The sequence below is a fragment of the Rattus norvegicus genome, chromosome 6 (genome assembly GCF_036323735.1).
Source record: "Rattus norvegicus strain BN/NHsdMcwi chromosome 6, GRCr8, whole genome shotgun sequence".
Taxonomy (NCBI): domain Eukaryota; kingdom Metazoa; phylum Chordata; class Mammalia; order Rodentia; family Muridae; genus Rattus; species Rattus norvegicus.
This window is the reverse complement of record NC_086024.1, coordinates 56,114,565-56,131,303: the sequence shown is the minus strand read 5'-3', so window position 1 is coordinate 56,131,303 and position 16,739 is coordinate 56,114,565. Positions and strand designations below refer to the sequence as shown.

The window sequence follows — 16,739 nt, the reverse complement described above, 5'->3', positions numbered from 1 at the left end:
CTTGTGCTGATTAAGGCTTAGTATAAATGTAAACGTTGTGTATGTCTTTTATCTGGGAACTAAATGGTTAAAGGAGGTATAGAAACCCCAGATTATCAGCCTCAAAATTGAAATACTGTTGAGTCTTCTTTATTTATAAACCCTGAAAGTTAACTCTATAGCTTTCAATAAAATAAATTAATCCATTTATGTATAATTATTGATGGTATAGGTTTGTAACTGCCATTTTATAGTTGTTTTCAACTTATTTTTATATATCCTTAGAATTTTTTCTTCTCTGCTAGCTTCCTTTGGATTTGATGACATTTTCTAGTGTTATACTTGGACTTTATCTTTTCTTTTCTTCTATAGGAGGTTTCTTTTGCGTACTATGAGGCTCACATATAACATCTTGTAATTTTCATTGTCTTCTTTAGCCCTAACCACTTTCCTTGGATCATTTACAAAAATCTTACACTTTAGAATCCTGTATTCAAAATGCTATAATTAACATCCTTATAGAATAGTCATTGACAAGTTACTATAGCTACTGTTAACTTAAAATTCTGTTTTAAACCCTTTTCCTAGAAATTGTTTTTATACTTTGCCAGTTAGCCTTATATGCTAACTATAATCCCTATATAATAAGAATATAGCCTATTGCCTATGATGAAGGTTGCACATCAGCATCCTTCATTTTACCCAAAGAATATTTGGACATCAGGACATGTCCCCTGAATATTTTTGTCATACTGTTATCACATTGATAAACTCTTTGAATATTTTTGTTGTCGTGTTTATTTCTTTATGATTATATGTATGTAAGTGTGTGCGTGAATCACTCTTGGCTTTTGTAACATTTTCATGATCCTCTTTTGAGGCAAAGCTCTGTTATTAAGAAGGTTTAGAGTTAGCAGGTTTTAATTTTTTAATCATTGCTTTGAAAATATTATTTTCCTCTCACTAATCAAGATCATAATGATAATGGAAGCTATGAATGGAGGGGGTAACCAGTCATTGTAACTTACAGGCTCTCTGAACTTTCTACTTCAATTTTCTGTATAAAACTGCTCCAGAAAACAAAATTTAATGTTTATCTAAATATTCACTCTAAAAAGAAATTAAAAATAATGCCATAACTTGTGATGAGAAAAATAATATCCTCTCATTCACATTCTATACCATAAAGATACATATCAATACTTATATGTGTTGATAGTAAAAAGAACTAAATATTACATTACAGAAATGCACATAAAATTTTTCAAGAAATCAAGAATTTAATGTGTGTGTGTGTGTGTGTGTGTGTGTGTGTGTGTGTGTGTGTGTGCAGGTTCACGTACATCTTCTGAAGGAGGTGAGAGTAAAGGCAGAGTTTTGTGGCAGTAGTTTCCAGTGATGTGTAGGTAAAGTACTTTATATTAACCTAAAGCAATGGGAACTGCCAAGAATCTATGATGGCGACTTTAGCTAAGCAATGGGAGATATGAAGCCTGAACAGGCCATCTCCTGTAACCAGGCAAGACTTCCAGTGGAGGGATTGGAACACCAACCCAACCACAAAACCTTTGACCTACAATTTGTCCTGCCTACAAGATGTACAGGGGTAAACATGGAGCACAAATTTAGGGAATGGCCAACAAACGACTTGTTGAACTTGAGATCTGTACCATAGAAGCAAGCCCACCCCTGACACTGTTAACAATATTCTTGCAGACTGGAGCGTAGCATAACCATCACCAGAGAGGCTTCACTCAGCAACTGATGGAAATAGATGTAGAGACTCACAAAACCAAACATTAGGGGGAGATTTGGGAATTATGGGAAAGGGGGAGAGGAAGAATCATAGGAACCAGAGGGATCAAAGATATCACAAGAAAACCTACAAAATCAATTAACCTGGGTCCACAGTGCCTCACAAAGACTGAATTGCTAGCCAGAGAGCATGCATGGGACTGAACTAGGCCCTCTGAGCATATGTATAAAGTGCACACCTTTGTCTTCATGTGGGACCTTTTATTAATGTGAATACTGCTATGTCGACAGTTGAGGGTATATTTTCAGTATATAAGTTACTTAACAAATTCTGAAATCAGAGTGCTCACTTATTTTCTTAGACTTTACATTGAGGAATCAGGAGACTGAAAGATCATCTCCAAGATGAGGTCCTTGCTCAAGATAATACAATTGTACCCTCCTATAGAAACTACCGTGTCCTGACAGCAGCAAGGGCATTTTAGACTTCTTGTAAACTCAGAGCTCAGATGATTAACGAAAGCATATTGACTAATGGTCTATCTAACTTTTATAAAAAGAAGCTTTAATTAAAAGAATTATAAATAATAATTATAAATTATAAAAGAAATTTAGGCTACCCTGAAATTTTAAATTAACATGACCAACTAATTATAAACCATAAAATACAATGAATACAAATCAAAAGAACATGTTAACAATACATATTTACATAAGTTGAATTAAGTTCATTTTTAATTAATTAATTGATTTACAGCCCAAACACTGTCCTCCCTCCCAGCATGCTAGACTCTTAACAGCAAGAACTGGGGCTATCCCTGACTCCATTTCCTGCCTTTGGGATCCTTTTCCCTGACTGGGCTGCATTGTCCAGTCTCAATATGAGATGTGCCTAGTCTTACTACAACTTGATATGTCAAATCTGGTTAATATCCATGGGAGGCCTCCCCTTTTCTGAAGACAAAGGAAGAAGTGGAGGAGCAGGGGGAGAAGAGGAGAGGAGAAACTATGGTCAGAGTATAAAGTAAGTGAATCAATTAATTCATCTTTAAAAAGTTTTCTAAATGAAACAATTCCTAGAAATGGTATCTTCCCATGGTGATGACTATTGGTTGTCGACTTCACTACATCTGGAATTAACTGAATTCAAAATTGAAGGCATACCTGTGAGGAATTTTTTTTCTTAATTGAAGTAGGAAGATCTTCTTCTAATCCACATTTAGATGGGAAGACACAAATGTTTAAGCTGGGTCACACCTTCTGCTAGAACCCTTTATCAGGCCATAGAAGACGGAGGAAGATTTTGTGCTTTGCCTGCTTTCTGTTGCCTTGCTAGCCAGGACATTCCCTCACTGACATTAAAGACAATTTCTTTGGGATTCCAGCATCTACTGGAAGACCAACGGAGACCTCCAGCCTCATAGACTGAGCAGCTTCTGTATTCTTGAACTTTCTGGTCATAGTTAGCCATTGTTAGATTATCTAGATCATAACCTGTAAGTCATTCTAATAAATCCATGTATACACACACACACATATACACACACACACACACACACACACACACACCACATTTGGAGAGAGATTTTTTTCATTGTATAAGTTTTGTTTCTCTAGACAACCCTTACTAATACATGTATCTAGAAAGTTAACTCATCAACTTAGTAATCAAAATGAATATATTAACATGTCAAAATGTATTCAAATTAGACCTGAGTATATATTGATATTGGTATAAATAATAGGAAATTCATAGGTTTCAACAGGTATACCTAGAATGTAGGGAGAGAAGGGAGGTAAGAGAGTGAGTGAGAGGGAAACTGAGACAAAGACAGAGGTGGATAGACAAAGACAGAGAGATCTCTCCAGAAGTGAGTGCCATTTTCAGCCACCACTCTCCTGCCATTCTCTATGTTGGAGTAAGATCCTGATTCTGCTCCGTGTGAGAATTTAAGTTGACTAGAAGGGTCCAAACTTAAACACACACCTTGTCTTGACAAAGGAAACCACTCCTTCTAATTCTGTCACATGACTTCCAGGATGAGAATTTATGGAGGCCTGAAGTTACATGCTGTGACTGGCACTATTTGATCTTTTAAACCACAGCTCTGCAAAGCTGAGAATAATCAGTCAGGTAGAATTCACATTGATATTTTACTCCTTCAATGAAATTCATTGTGTAGTAGTATATGTTTAAGAGAATGTGTGAGTTTTATTGCAGGTCAGAAAGGCTACAGTTCTAATCCGTGACTTGTACTGAGTACTGCACAGAAAAGTCTACTAGAAGATGCAAGGCTGGATGTGGAAGGTTCCAGTATACAACTCATGTTCCAGGGTGCTCTGCGTACAACAATAGAGTAATAAAGATGAAAACATTCCATGTAGCCAGAGACAGCCTTCCTTCCAGGGCCCTTACTGTTTTATTTAGCGGCCGTTGGTCCCATTCTCACTAGGCCAGACTGACTGAGTAATGGCGCTGTGTGAAGTGCATAAACCATTTGTAAACTCAGGGGGAATATCAAATATTTTTCACTTGCCAAGAAGTTAATCAGTCAAGCACAGACCCTGACTCCGTGCAATTTATTGAACACCTGCCACATTAGGGGTGCAGTAACCAGCCAGGTGGTGGACTGAAATGGCAGCACTGCCCTCAAGGTGCATATAATCGGAAGAAAGTAAAGAGGCCACTGAAGCTTAGAAAGGCTCCGGCTTTACAGCACTTCACATATGCTTGCAAAGGATGATTGGAGCGTGCCTGGTGCACAACGGGATATCTACTAACAAATCCATTAAAATACACTGTCAGGTCTAAGAACCCGCTGAACATAATCAGATCAGTGACAATTACCTACGCAGGCATGAGGGAGTGTGTGAGTACCCAGAAGCAGGTCACCTTTTCTTCTTGGAATAGTTTGGAAAAGACATATGATTTCTTAAGAAATGGGTAAGAAACAAGTAGGAGCCTTTGTAATTAGTGCAGAAGGCTGAGTGGTGGTTTTGGAAAATGAATGCTTGTGTCAAATTATAATGATCAAGTAATGAACAGTTAACCTTCCGTTGGGGCTGAAGATGTGGCTCGGCCACCAAGTTGTTCTTTCAGAGGACTGGGGTTAAATTCTCAGTGGCCACATGGTGGCTCACAACCATCTAGGAATACAATACTCTCGGGTGCCTGCTCACCACCACAGGCATCACGGGTGCATATTTAATAAAAATTAAATATAAAAATGTAAAATAAGGGCTAGAGAGATGCTCAGTGGTTAATAGCATCAAGGACGCAGGTTTGGTTCCCTGAACCCATATGTCAGCTGACAACTGTCTGTAACTCCTGTTCCAAGGGACCTGGCACCCTCATACAAACCTACATGCAGGCAAAACACCAATGCACATAAAAAAAAACAAATAAAAATTGTAAAATAACTTAAATGTAAAATAATCTAGAACAATCAGCATGAAGAATTTGAGCAGGCATATATATTAATAAATACTTGAACAGGCCTCTTTTGCCTTCTGCCTATAGGACAGATGAGTACCAAGCACCCAGGCTTGCACTGGAAGGTACAAGAATAGAACCATTTCTATAGAGGTATATGTATGTCGATAGAAATCAATTTAGGTGGCACAAGGCTTTAATCACAGTTAATGCCACTAGGTATAAGTTGTGTTGGCTAACACAGGAGCAAGACTCTCTACCATTCTATTCTTCACTAAGCAGTGAAAGGTTTTTTTTAACTTAAATTGTTTTGAGATTATACTTACATCATTATCCCTTCTCTTCCTTCCTCCCATGAACTCTTATTTCTCTTGCTCACTCTCAAATTCACGACCTCATTTTTAGTTGCTATTGCATATGTGTTTTCCTCTTCTTTTTCTAATTTCTCAACAGAGCCTAATTGGTCTATGTATTGTTACTTTTGTGTGTATGTTTTGGGGCTGGCTGACCATTTGGTTTTGCATAACCAGTTGTTTGCCCTTCCTTCAGGGAAGATTGTTTCTCCCACTCTTAGCCTTCCTTATATACCTGTAGTTCATTGACATTGAAGTCTCCTGGAGGACAAAAGATATGCAAAAGGACAATTCATTGCAGGAGGTTGTGTTGAGTAATCAAATAAGTCAATACTTGATTTAAGTGTCAAGTTAGATGGTAAGATTTTAATATAATACAGAAGGGTTTAGGCACTCTCTTGTTAACTTTTTCCAGGGAGATGTAAAGAACCACCTGTCACTCTCCATAGAGAGGACACTCACAGACTGAGGGATTCTCTCAGAGTCCAGTTTAATGAACGGTTTAATGAACCAATGAATTGAGTTTGCTCATAAGATCATGAATGACACAAAGCCAGCTACATTACTCAAGAATCCTCAGCTATGTCACTGAAAAGTCGTTCTTGCAGCCCAGATGACTTTGATTCCACATGGCAATGATCATCTGTAGACAGAATCTCTTATAAGCATCACCTGTCAATAAAAAAGCCAAAGACCAATGAGCTGAGGCAGGAAATAGAAGGTGAGACACTGGTAGGAAGAGAGGATTCTGGGAAATAGTGTGAGAATAAAAGGAGAGAGAGAGAGAGAGAGAGAGAGAGAGAGAGAGAGAGAGAGAGAGAGAGAGAGAAGACCTAAGGAGACTGACGTGAACCAGCAGGTAGATGAATTAAGGGAGAACCTCAGGAGATGTAGCCTGGACTGAAGAGAGGTAACTAATCAAACATGAGACAGAGTAGTTTTAATGGTTTAAATAAATTAAGAGCTAGTCAGGGAATGAAACAAAGCTTATGGTCTAGGCTTTTAATAGTAAATTATTAGTCTCAGAGCCATTTCTATTGGGAACTAAATGGCCAGGAGGAAAAAAATGCAGATTTTTTCTTTTACAATCATCTCCAGTATATAAAAATACCTACATGACACTCAATCCATCCCTTCAACTTCTTCTGCAATGTACCCAGAACCATGTGAGAAGTGATATAGACATATTGAACTTTCCCTCATTTAGAGGTGGGAATTTGTCTGCCAGTACCATGACAACAATATAGATCACATTAACTGGCAATTACTCCAAACAGTTTGACCAGTTGTTTATCTCTGCAGTAATGACACTTCATAAAACATGCGCTTCCTCTGTGGCTGATGGCAGCAGTAATCTATTGGCATAAACACAGCCGCTTAAAAAGACACTTGGCAAGCACATCAAGTCCATTTAACAAATAGGAGAAGGTTCCCTGCTAGGGCCTATACTTCCCCAGCCACAGATTTCAGCCCAAACTATAGGACCAAACACTGGATTGCTCCCATGGAGTAATCGTTAAATTCAATCACAAAATAGTTAACTGCACTCAAGACATTCCTGACACAGTTACACCCATAAGGCAATGTGTCTAGGGTGCTGATCCATGTATGGTCTGTGGCCAAGTAGGAATACCAATAACGGTACTCCATGCAGCCTGCAACGTACCTTCTAGAGCTGTGAGTCAGCCAGAAAGAACTTTCCATCTCGGTCTCAGTATGATTCCTTAGTGTTCTACAACCAGAGAAGCAGCGTCTTCAGTATCAGAGATTTATATCTTATCGTCATGCATTAAACAGTAGTGCTAAAAGCCCGTGTAGTGCAGCAATTTCAGAAGCCTTTGGAACTAAGAACTAAATAACCCCACAGAACGTTAACCCATCACTGACAATGGGGTTTAGATCCCAAAACCTCATGTCTTTGCTGAAAGTAGTGTTCCTCCCACCCCACCGTGGAGTGACTTCATTTAACTTCCTTAGCTGATGCCTTCATTGTTTCCTCAGATGCTTTTACAAACCCACAAGACACTCACAGGATACTATTTTACAATGCAATCTTTTTGCATGTGGTTGCCAGGATCTATGAACTTCCGGTGCCATTCATCTCAAGCAAGTGTGAAGACATTTAAGGAGTCAGTAATCAAGGAACTTAGCAGGTCAATACAGCATGAAAGCATCCCATTTGTTGCATCCACTTTCCTACCCAAAAGCAATGTGTATGTAGCATCATGGATGGGGTTTGTCGCCCTATGTAACCCTCTGAAATTTATCGGTTTCCTTCAAAAACTATCCTTCTCCTTTACTATCTGCATCTAGCTGCTGAAAGGGGTCTTGGACAGAACAGCTAAGCTTGCAAATTTACAAGTTCCCATTTTGCCCAACCGTTCACAACCACCCCTAGCATTTGCAGAATATCCACTCTTGGCGATCTTTTCTTGCAGGAGAGAACTATAGAGTGAACTCTCTGCATACAAACACCTCCATTACCAGAACAAGCATACATCTTTTTGTTTACACTACTCTATCTCCATATTCACCAACTACTGCTGAGTGCTTTGGGAGGCTTCTTTAATTCAAAGTAACTTGGAGTACAGCATTCAAAGGTCAAGTGCTTGCACACTAGCTGGGGAAGGACGGATAGATGGAATTGAGTTTGAATCCTCAGGTTGCCTGACATAGGGCATGCCACATCTACATGCAAACTTGGTCATCCTGCTAGGAGAGTCACTTGAGTAGTTCCACCATACAAGGTTCCTTTCTCCACACCAAGACACAGTGGTGATCATTTCCACTTTGCTATACACTATAATAATGTTAGCATTTGTTCAAGCTTTAAAGCCTTCCAAACTCTACACTTGTTTTTTATGATTTTGTTTCTGGTGTCTTAGTGCTTCATTGCTGTGAAGAGACACCATGTTCATGGCAACTTTTATAAAGGAAAACATTGAATTGTGGCTGGCTTACAGTTTCAGAGGTTTATTGGTAGGAAGCATGGCATCATGTAGCAGGCATGGTGCTGGAGTAGTGGAGATCTGGATCTGGAGGCAGTCAGGGGGAGAATGGAATTATACACTGATCAGAATTTGACTTCAAAGAGACCTCAAAGCCTACCCCAACGTTGACACACTTCCTCTAACCAGGCCACACCTATTTCAATAAGGCACATCTTCTAACAGTGCCACCCCCCATGGCCAGGCATTCAAAAAGTTGAATCTATGGGGCCAAACCACCACACCCAGCACAAATGATATCACATTTGATTTTTAAAGAGATGCATTAATCTTTCTGTCTTTTTCCTGTTTCTCATACTTTTTAAATCACTTGAGTACCTTATAACCCCAGTGAATATACTGCGAAATCAAGAGAATCTACCCTTGCCTCCCCTATTCTATTTCTCATTGCCTGCCTTTCCCAACCCAAAGAACCAGGTACAATTCAGAATTAGGAACAAAACCATGTGTAGGCAGAAAAATAGCGACTAATAGAGCCTCTTATTATAGTGATTGTAAATTTTGTAGAAAATGGCAAATTTATAAGTCACTTGGAAAGTGCTAGAATATTATTTACTACTGTAGAACTTTAGTCTTTTGTAGTTAGGAAACACTTTTTAATGCATTGGGCTTGTTTATTGAATTAGTAATTGTGATGGTTTGAATATGCTTGGCCCATGGGAAGTGGCTCTATTAGCTATATAAACAAAAGTCTTAGCCTACTATGATCTCTCTCTCTCTCTCTCTCTCTCTCTCTCTCTCTCTCTCTCTCTCATCCTCCCTCCCTCCCTTTCCCTTCCTCTCTCTCTAACACACACACACAAGCATGTATATGGAATACCCTCCTATTCTTAAAGACATTGAAACAGTTGTATGGGACTGTTGTCACCATGTCAGAGTTTCAAAGAAACTATTTTTTTTATAAGTAGAAGCAGTATGACAGTGTTGGTAACAGTGTAACAAATACATGAGCTAACAATGTCACATTCACTTCAAGGATATTCAGTATTCAATACTCTAAATATTCAGAAACTTGATCTCCGCATTTGAATACACAACATTATGATTCACAAGATATATCCATTCATGAGTAGTTAGTTTCAGTAAGTCCAGGATACAGTTAAGCAAAATGGAAATCTAGACAAAGCCAGTTAGGAAGGAAAGGCACAGGCAGGTGTGTGTACCCACGTGTACAGGCATGGGGCACCTCATCTGTGAGGATCAGAAAAGGCTCAGCACAGAGTGATGGAGTCCCATGGAAACAGGCAGAAGCTTCTACTGAGATTCTTCTTTTCTTTCTTTCTTTCCTTCTTTCTTTCTTTCTTTCTTTCTTTCTTTCTTTCTTTCTTTCTTTCACAAAATCACAACCATGCTTGTTTGGTTTCCTAGTAGTCGGAGTAAAGCTAATGCATAACTTTTAGAATGATAGTATTTACTATAAATCAATTCAGGCACCTCAGTGCATCTACAGAAATTTTTTTTCTTGGCTTTTGCTTGAATGACAAGTTGGTGTCCAGGCAAAGCTAACACAGCAGCAAAGCTAACACAGCACACCTTCATAAAGCGAAGGGTGACATTATTGTGTTAAAGAGCTTCTGAGATTAAACATGAAAAGCACATTACCTCTGAACATTATAAAATTGTCAATATTATGTCTAGTGTTTACTTTGGACAATTAATCACGTTCAAATCTTTCACTCATTTTCAATTACCTTTTTTAAAATATGAGGTAAGTAACCTACTTGATACTTTATCCTAAGTTGCTATCCATTTTAGTTAATACAGCTTAAGTGAGCAATTTCTCTTTTAGTGATAAAATTGTAACTTCTAAAAATAGAATCTTGTAAGAGTTTGAGTTAATCTCCTGACATTTTATTGTTTAAAATTACTCGTACCCAAGTCTTCTGTCTCCTATTGCTTCGGAACATGGTTTGATACTAGATATACCAACACGCTATTTTATTTTACTTCTGTCTTTATTTTTACACATACGTTTTAAAAATTAGCTTGTTTAATCAGAAAAAAAATCTTCCTAATGTTTCAGAGGAGTACAAAGAAGTAAATTGCTAACTTTAAGGTTTTTGTTTTAGGAAAAAGTTACTTTACTTTTCCAAAACTCTACTATTTCAAAGCATGATCCAGCTGTATCACTCTTGGGATAAACACAAAGGATTCTACATCCCACTCTGAAGATGCCTGCTTATCTGTGTTCAATGTTGCTGTATTCATATTAGCCATAGGATGCAAACATTTGAAATGTCCCTCAAAATGCTGAGTGGATAATGAAATCAGATACAGTTCCACAATGGAATATTATGCAGCTGTTAAGAAAATCAAAACTAGGGAATTTACAGGTGAACAGAGCAAGCTAAAAAAAACAAAATTCTCAATGAGATAGCCCAAATCGAGGAGAACAAGTATCATGTTTTCTCTTTTATTGTGGATATTAACTTTGAATCTTCAGATACGTTTGTTTCATTTAGAATGCCTATAGAGTCTAGAAAATTAGTAAGTGGACCTAGGACATGGGTTTTCAAAGGAAGAGAGATAAAATTTGGCAGTATAAAAGAATTGAAGGGGGAATATCATGAAATAGGACAGGATAGGGTTGGGGATGGAAGGAAGGAATAGAGAATATAAGAAGGATAAATAATACTAAAAGCCCTTTAAAAAAGTTGTGTAGAAACTCACTATTGTACATACATATACATACAATATACATACATGCACACACATATATATGTGTATGTATGCATATATGTATATATGAATTTACATATATGTGTGTATTATTTATATGATTGTATATTATGCATATCTTAAATAATTAAATGAGAATTTGGAAGAATTCAATACATTACCAAAGACAATATGATTATATATATTCAGAAAAACAATAGTCATCAGTTTTATTCAGCTATGAACCCCATGAGCTATGGTAATGAGTGATAAGACCAAGTAGTGCAGTAGTGGCCAGAATATGATGGGAGTAACCATCCAATTTATGATTTAAAGAATATTTCATAAGATATAACCCATATCCGCCAACATTATCACAGCCAAGAACCTTTGGCTAAGCAGGTCATAGTCTCTAGAGGGGAACCTGCTTCTATTGTTCTGATAGATAAATATATTATTTTCAAACTTGTATTGTGACACATTTATATACATTTATGGGATATATTATGGTAAATATATCTATACATTCATACACACATGAATCAAATCAGAGCAATATGATTTTTCATCTCTTCAAACATTAATGATCTTATTTTGGGAATTGGTCTGTGTATCAGCTTTTAACCTAGTTCTATTATGTCTGCTATTATAGTTTCTATGGCTTTGTAGTAAATTTCAAGTCAAGTATCACATTTTAGTTTGTGTTGATATAGATCTCACATTTTATGTGAGTCTGTAACTTGAAAGATTTTAGAATATTTCTATTAGTTTTAGTTGAGTCTTTCAATATAATGCATGTCAATATGAAGAATATCAATTCCAGATTGTCTTTAACAATGAATTAAATTCTTCAGAATTCTCATTTAATTATCTAAGATATTCATAATATATAATCATATCAGGTAAGTCCTTTTTAATATTTCTATATCTAATTTCTGTGGTACTTACTTCCCTTTCCCAGTTTCATATCCACACAAGCAATTATATCATGATAAATGATGATGGTACAAGCAAAAATTTTCTACTCATCCTGACATTACTAAATATTTCTTAGTATTTTTATGTTAGGTTGATGCTGATTCAAGTGACAGTGTATGTACACATGTGTGTGCATATACATATGCACAAATATATTTACATAATTAGGAAATCCTCAAGGATTAAGCAGAATTTTTTGAGCATTTTCATAATTATAATTTTTCTTTTAATCTATTTAAATGTTGCTTTATAATGGTATATACTCTAATATTGTACTCTATCCTTGCTTTCCTAAAATATACATTTTTACCTCTCAAAATTATTTATAGTTTATGCTAGGTTTTAATATTTTTTCACCATTTTCAGGAAAATAGATGCTATAGTTCTAGATTGAATTCTTGATGCCTAGGGAGGATATATACCCATTTCCAAGGCAGGAAATACTGATACTCTATGTAGCCAGTGGACAGGCAAAATTGTCTCCTTTCAGGAGAAGATTAAGCTTTTGTTCTATTCAACTGACTCAATAAGATGCCCAATTAGGAAAGGCTTTCTTCTGTGTGGATTTCACCAATCAGAACCTTAGTCCAATTGAAGTAGACTCTTGCATAACTACATGAATTAGTTTGCCATCAAAGTTTGGATACTCTATCTTGGACTAGTCATCACAAAATTTTCATAAATCTAGAGGACTTTTTGTTATTTTTGTTGATTTATCATAAAAGAGAATTTGAGTGAAAACTGTATTTCTTGCATTTTTCATACAATGTTCTCAACCTCTTTCCTATGTAAATAGAAGCTAGCCAAACTTTGTAGAGTATGTTTAACGGGATACCAAATTAGTAGCTTGCTTGGAATGTCCACCAATCTTGAGCTGTCTCGGCTTCTGAGGTTTCTGCACATGGCTCTCAGCACCTCATGGGAGTAAAGCTACTTTTTTCTCTGTGAGAGAACCACTCTGCGGCAGCCTGAGGCTTGATTCACATGACCTCATTGTGGAACTGAACATTCAGTGTTAAGGTAGAGGGGAGGGATCTCTGACTCTGAGGCTACCTAATAGCATGGTAGGGCAGGAGTTTCTCTTTTTGGATGTGGTACATAAAAGCTGTGGTAACATTTTTGCTGATTTTATATGGTGAACCAACATGACTCAATAAGTGGATTTTTATAATTTACTTATGCATTTGTATAATAATAAGAAGGTCCAAAGGGCAGGTTGAAGAAACCACATCCTGCCTTTCCAAAAACAAAGTATCTGAGGACGGATGTTGCCAGTTGAATCTTGTTTGCAGAGTAGGTTAAAGTCAGGGTTAGTTGGAACCTAAATGTATAAAATGTCAAAGCAGAAAAAGCAAAAGGAAGCTGGTGCTCAAAGTCCAAAATATAACAAAGTCCTGACTATATGTTATGTTTTTCTGATTGCCTTGAGAAAAGCAATTTAGGAGAGCCTGTTAGAGTCTATAGAAGTTAACAAGTAAACCCTGAGGCTAAAATTTTGATAACTTGATAAGACTAAAGGATATAGGGTGGCAATTAGGCAAAGAAGACCAGGTTGGATATGCGGTCAAGAACTTTGTTTGTATAAACATAAATGAAGAGCCATTCTTGTGCTTAGGAGACCAGCAAGGTCAAAGAATAGGTCTGAAAATCCTCTCTGGAGGTAAGACAATTGAAATCTAGAACATACTTGCTTATGATTGTTTTAGTCCTATTTGTTTTATGTGCGTATGACCATGTGTGTTTGAATTTAATGGGTGAGCACAGGCATACATGTGCCACCTTTTTTGTATGTGAGCATAGAGACACACATGTGTGGAACTCAGAGGACTACTTTTGGAAGTCAATTCTGTCATCCCGCCTTCTTGATGCAACCTTTATTGCTGCTTTTGCTGTTTTGCATTTCAGGCCAACTGATAAGCAAGTTCCAGACCAATCTTATCTGTTTCCCACTTTGCTATCATAGCTCTGGCATTACAAAGGCATACCACCACATTTTGTTTGGCATTTGTTTTGTTTTGTTCTGTTTTTATGTTTGTTCCAGGGATGTCACTCAAGTCATGAAGCCGGTAAAGCTAGTGCTGGTACTCAGTATCTTAGTTAGAGTTTTATTGCTGTGGATAGATACCATGACCACAGCAAGTCTTATAAAGAAAACATTTAGTCGGGGCTAGTTTACAGTTCAGAGGTTCCATCCATTATCGTCATGGTGAGCAGCGTGGCAACATGCAGGCTGACATGGTGCTAGAGAAGGAGCTGAGAATTCTACATCTGGATCTGCGGGCAGCAGGAAGAGAGAGTGAGCCACTGGGCCTGGCTCAAGCTTCTGAAATCTCAAAACCTGTGACATACTTCCTCCAACCAGGCCACACCTACTCAAACAAGGACACCTCTCCAATAGCCACTCCCATGAGTCTATGGGGGCCATTTTCACTCAAGCCATCCCATTCACTGAGTCACTTCCTAACCTGTGAACCTAATTTTTTTAAAGACTTAAATATTGAAGATGCACTACAGACTTATTTATGTAATTAAACGTAATCTACCAAGTGAACACAAATGCTAAAATCAAAATGATATATATCTCAAATTTTACAAATACAATAACTAAACTACTTCCCAATGATTCTAATTACAGCATCACAGATAAATGGATTTCAGTGAAGCTTGCTCCCATTTTTTGCTGTGATCACTTTTCTGAAACTGAGAATACTACTGCATTGGCGTTGGGTAATTTAACCTGATTTCAATAAGGATTTGAACTGAAGTATGGTCAAGAGAGATTAATGAACAGCAGAGTATTCTAGAAGACAGAGCTGAAAGAACTTGATTATTGTCAAAAGAAGCGCATAATGGATTTAGACATCTCTAGCATGAGGTGTGGTTAGTACAACAGGTAGCGTGTTGGCCCACAAAAGCCTCTAGAACCCTGGGTGGAATCAAATCAGTGCACGTGGGGAAAGGCAAATATTTAAAAGCTTGTAGCAAACCTGAAGCAGAAGTTGATTTTCACTGCCACTCATGGAAATTCTTTCAAAAGTAAATTTCTTAGAGACCAGAATTGTTTTTGCTTAATTTGTGTGGATTTGTGTTCTTAAATAATATAAACTTCCATTCTTTCCAGAAATTAACACAACATTGAGAAGGAGAATCAAATTATTTCACAACCTAGAAGCATTTTATAAGGGAGTTTACTTTTTAAAATGTTTTATTATATGTATATATGTGTGACAGAGGACGTGTACACATGCATGCATCTGCTCTTGGAAGCCAAAAGAGAGCACAAGGTGCCCTGAAATTGGAGTTACAGGCATTTGTAAGCTGCATGATGTTGGTGCTGGGAGTTAAAATGGGGTCATCTGGAAAGTAGCAGTGTGCTTAATTGCTCTACCATCTCAGCACCCATTCAGACCCCAGAGGAAGCATGGTTTTGGAACTGGTAACTCACCCTGTAGCCTTTGCCTTAAACATAAGGCCATTCTTCTGCCTTGCCTCCTGAGTAGTAGATTATACCTGTTTGCAGGATCCCTGATTTAAAGAAAAAATCTAGAGACTTTTTTTCTTTTAAGGCAAGGTCTCAATATGAAGATATGGCTGTCTTGGAACTCAAGAACTGTGTAGACCAGGCTGACCTCAAACTCACAGTGATCTTCTACCTTCTTCTGCCTTCCCAGCGCTGAGATTAAAGGTGTGCGCTACCACTGTGCTTGGCCAATCTAGAGACTTTTTGGTGTTGCAAATATTTTAGTTATTTGAAGAAAGTCTACCATGCACTACCAAATTGCATACCTATCACCTAATGTCCATGACGAATGAATAAATGAATGAATGAATGAATGAATGAATGAAATACTTTTAGAGTCATAATGAACTCACTCATGCTACAGGATTCTGTAGTCCCTTTCATTCTTAAGTTACCAAATGTTTCTTTGACACAAAAGAACTCACAAATCCGGCCAGAGGAAAACACCAAACGCCATCTGGAACCCTGGTGCACGGAGGCTCCTGGAAAGAGCGGCGCAGATCTTCCCGGTTGCTGCCACAGCGGAGAGGACTTAGGCAGTACCCCACGAGCAAACTTGAGCCTTGGAACTGCAGGTAGGACCATCTTTTCCCCTGCAAGAAACCCGCCTGGTGAACTCAGGACACACAGAGGCAAAATTCCTCTAAGGCCGGGCACTTCCTGTGTTTACCGGAAGTCCCACACCGGCGGATCCCGGACCGCAGCAGCTCTCTGCTCCCAAACCCCGTGGGAGAGAGACCTCACCGCCTGATCAGGTGGGCACTCCTGAGGCTGCAGAGCGGAGGAGACCACCAACACTGCCCACCCCTGCCCACATCCCTGGCCCAAGAGGCAACTGTATAAGGCCTCTGGGCTCCCATAGGGGAGGGCCCGGGAGCGGCAGGACCCCTGCGTCTGAGACACTGCCGGAACCTGAAGGAAACAGACCGGATAAACAGTTCTCTGCACCCAAATCCCGTGGGAGGGAGAGTTGAACCTTCAGACAGGCGGACACGCCTGGGAAACCAGAAGAGACTGCACTCTGTGCACATCCAGGCGCCAGAGGAAAACACCAA

General features: G+C 38.2%; 1 long non-coding RNA gene across 1 annotated transcript; it reads right to left on the bottom strand.

Moving 5' to 3' along the window:
• Positions 1–5,866: 5,866 nt before the first annotated feature.
• On the bottom strand, positions 5,867–16,417 carry LOC134479366 (uncharacterized). The gene is made up of 4 exons (XR_010052598.1): positions 16,110–16,417; positions 8,482–8,555; positions 7,187–7,252; positions 5,867–6,192 (listed from the first exon to the last, which is right to left on the bottom strand). It is a non-coding gene; the product is annotated as an uncharacterized LOC134479366 (long non-coding RNA).
• Between the last annotated feature and the right edge of the window lie 322 nt (positions 16,418–16,739).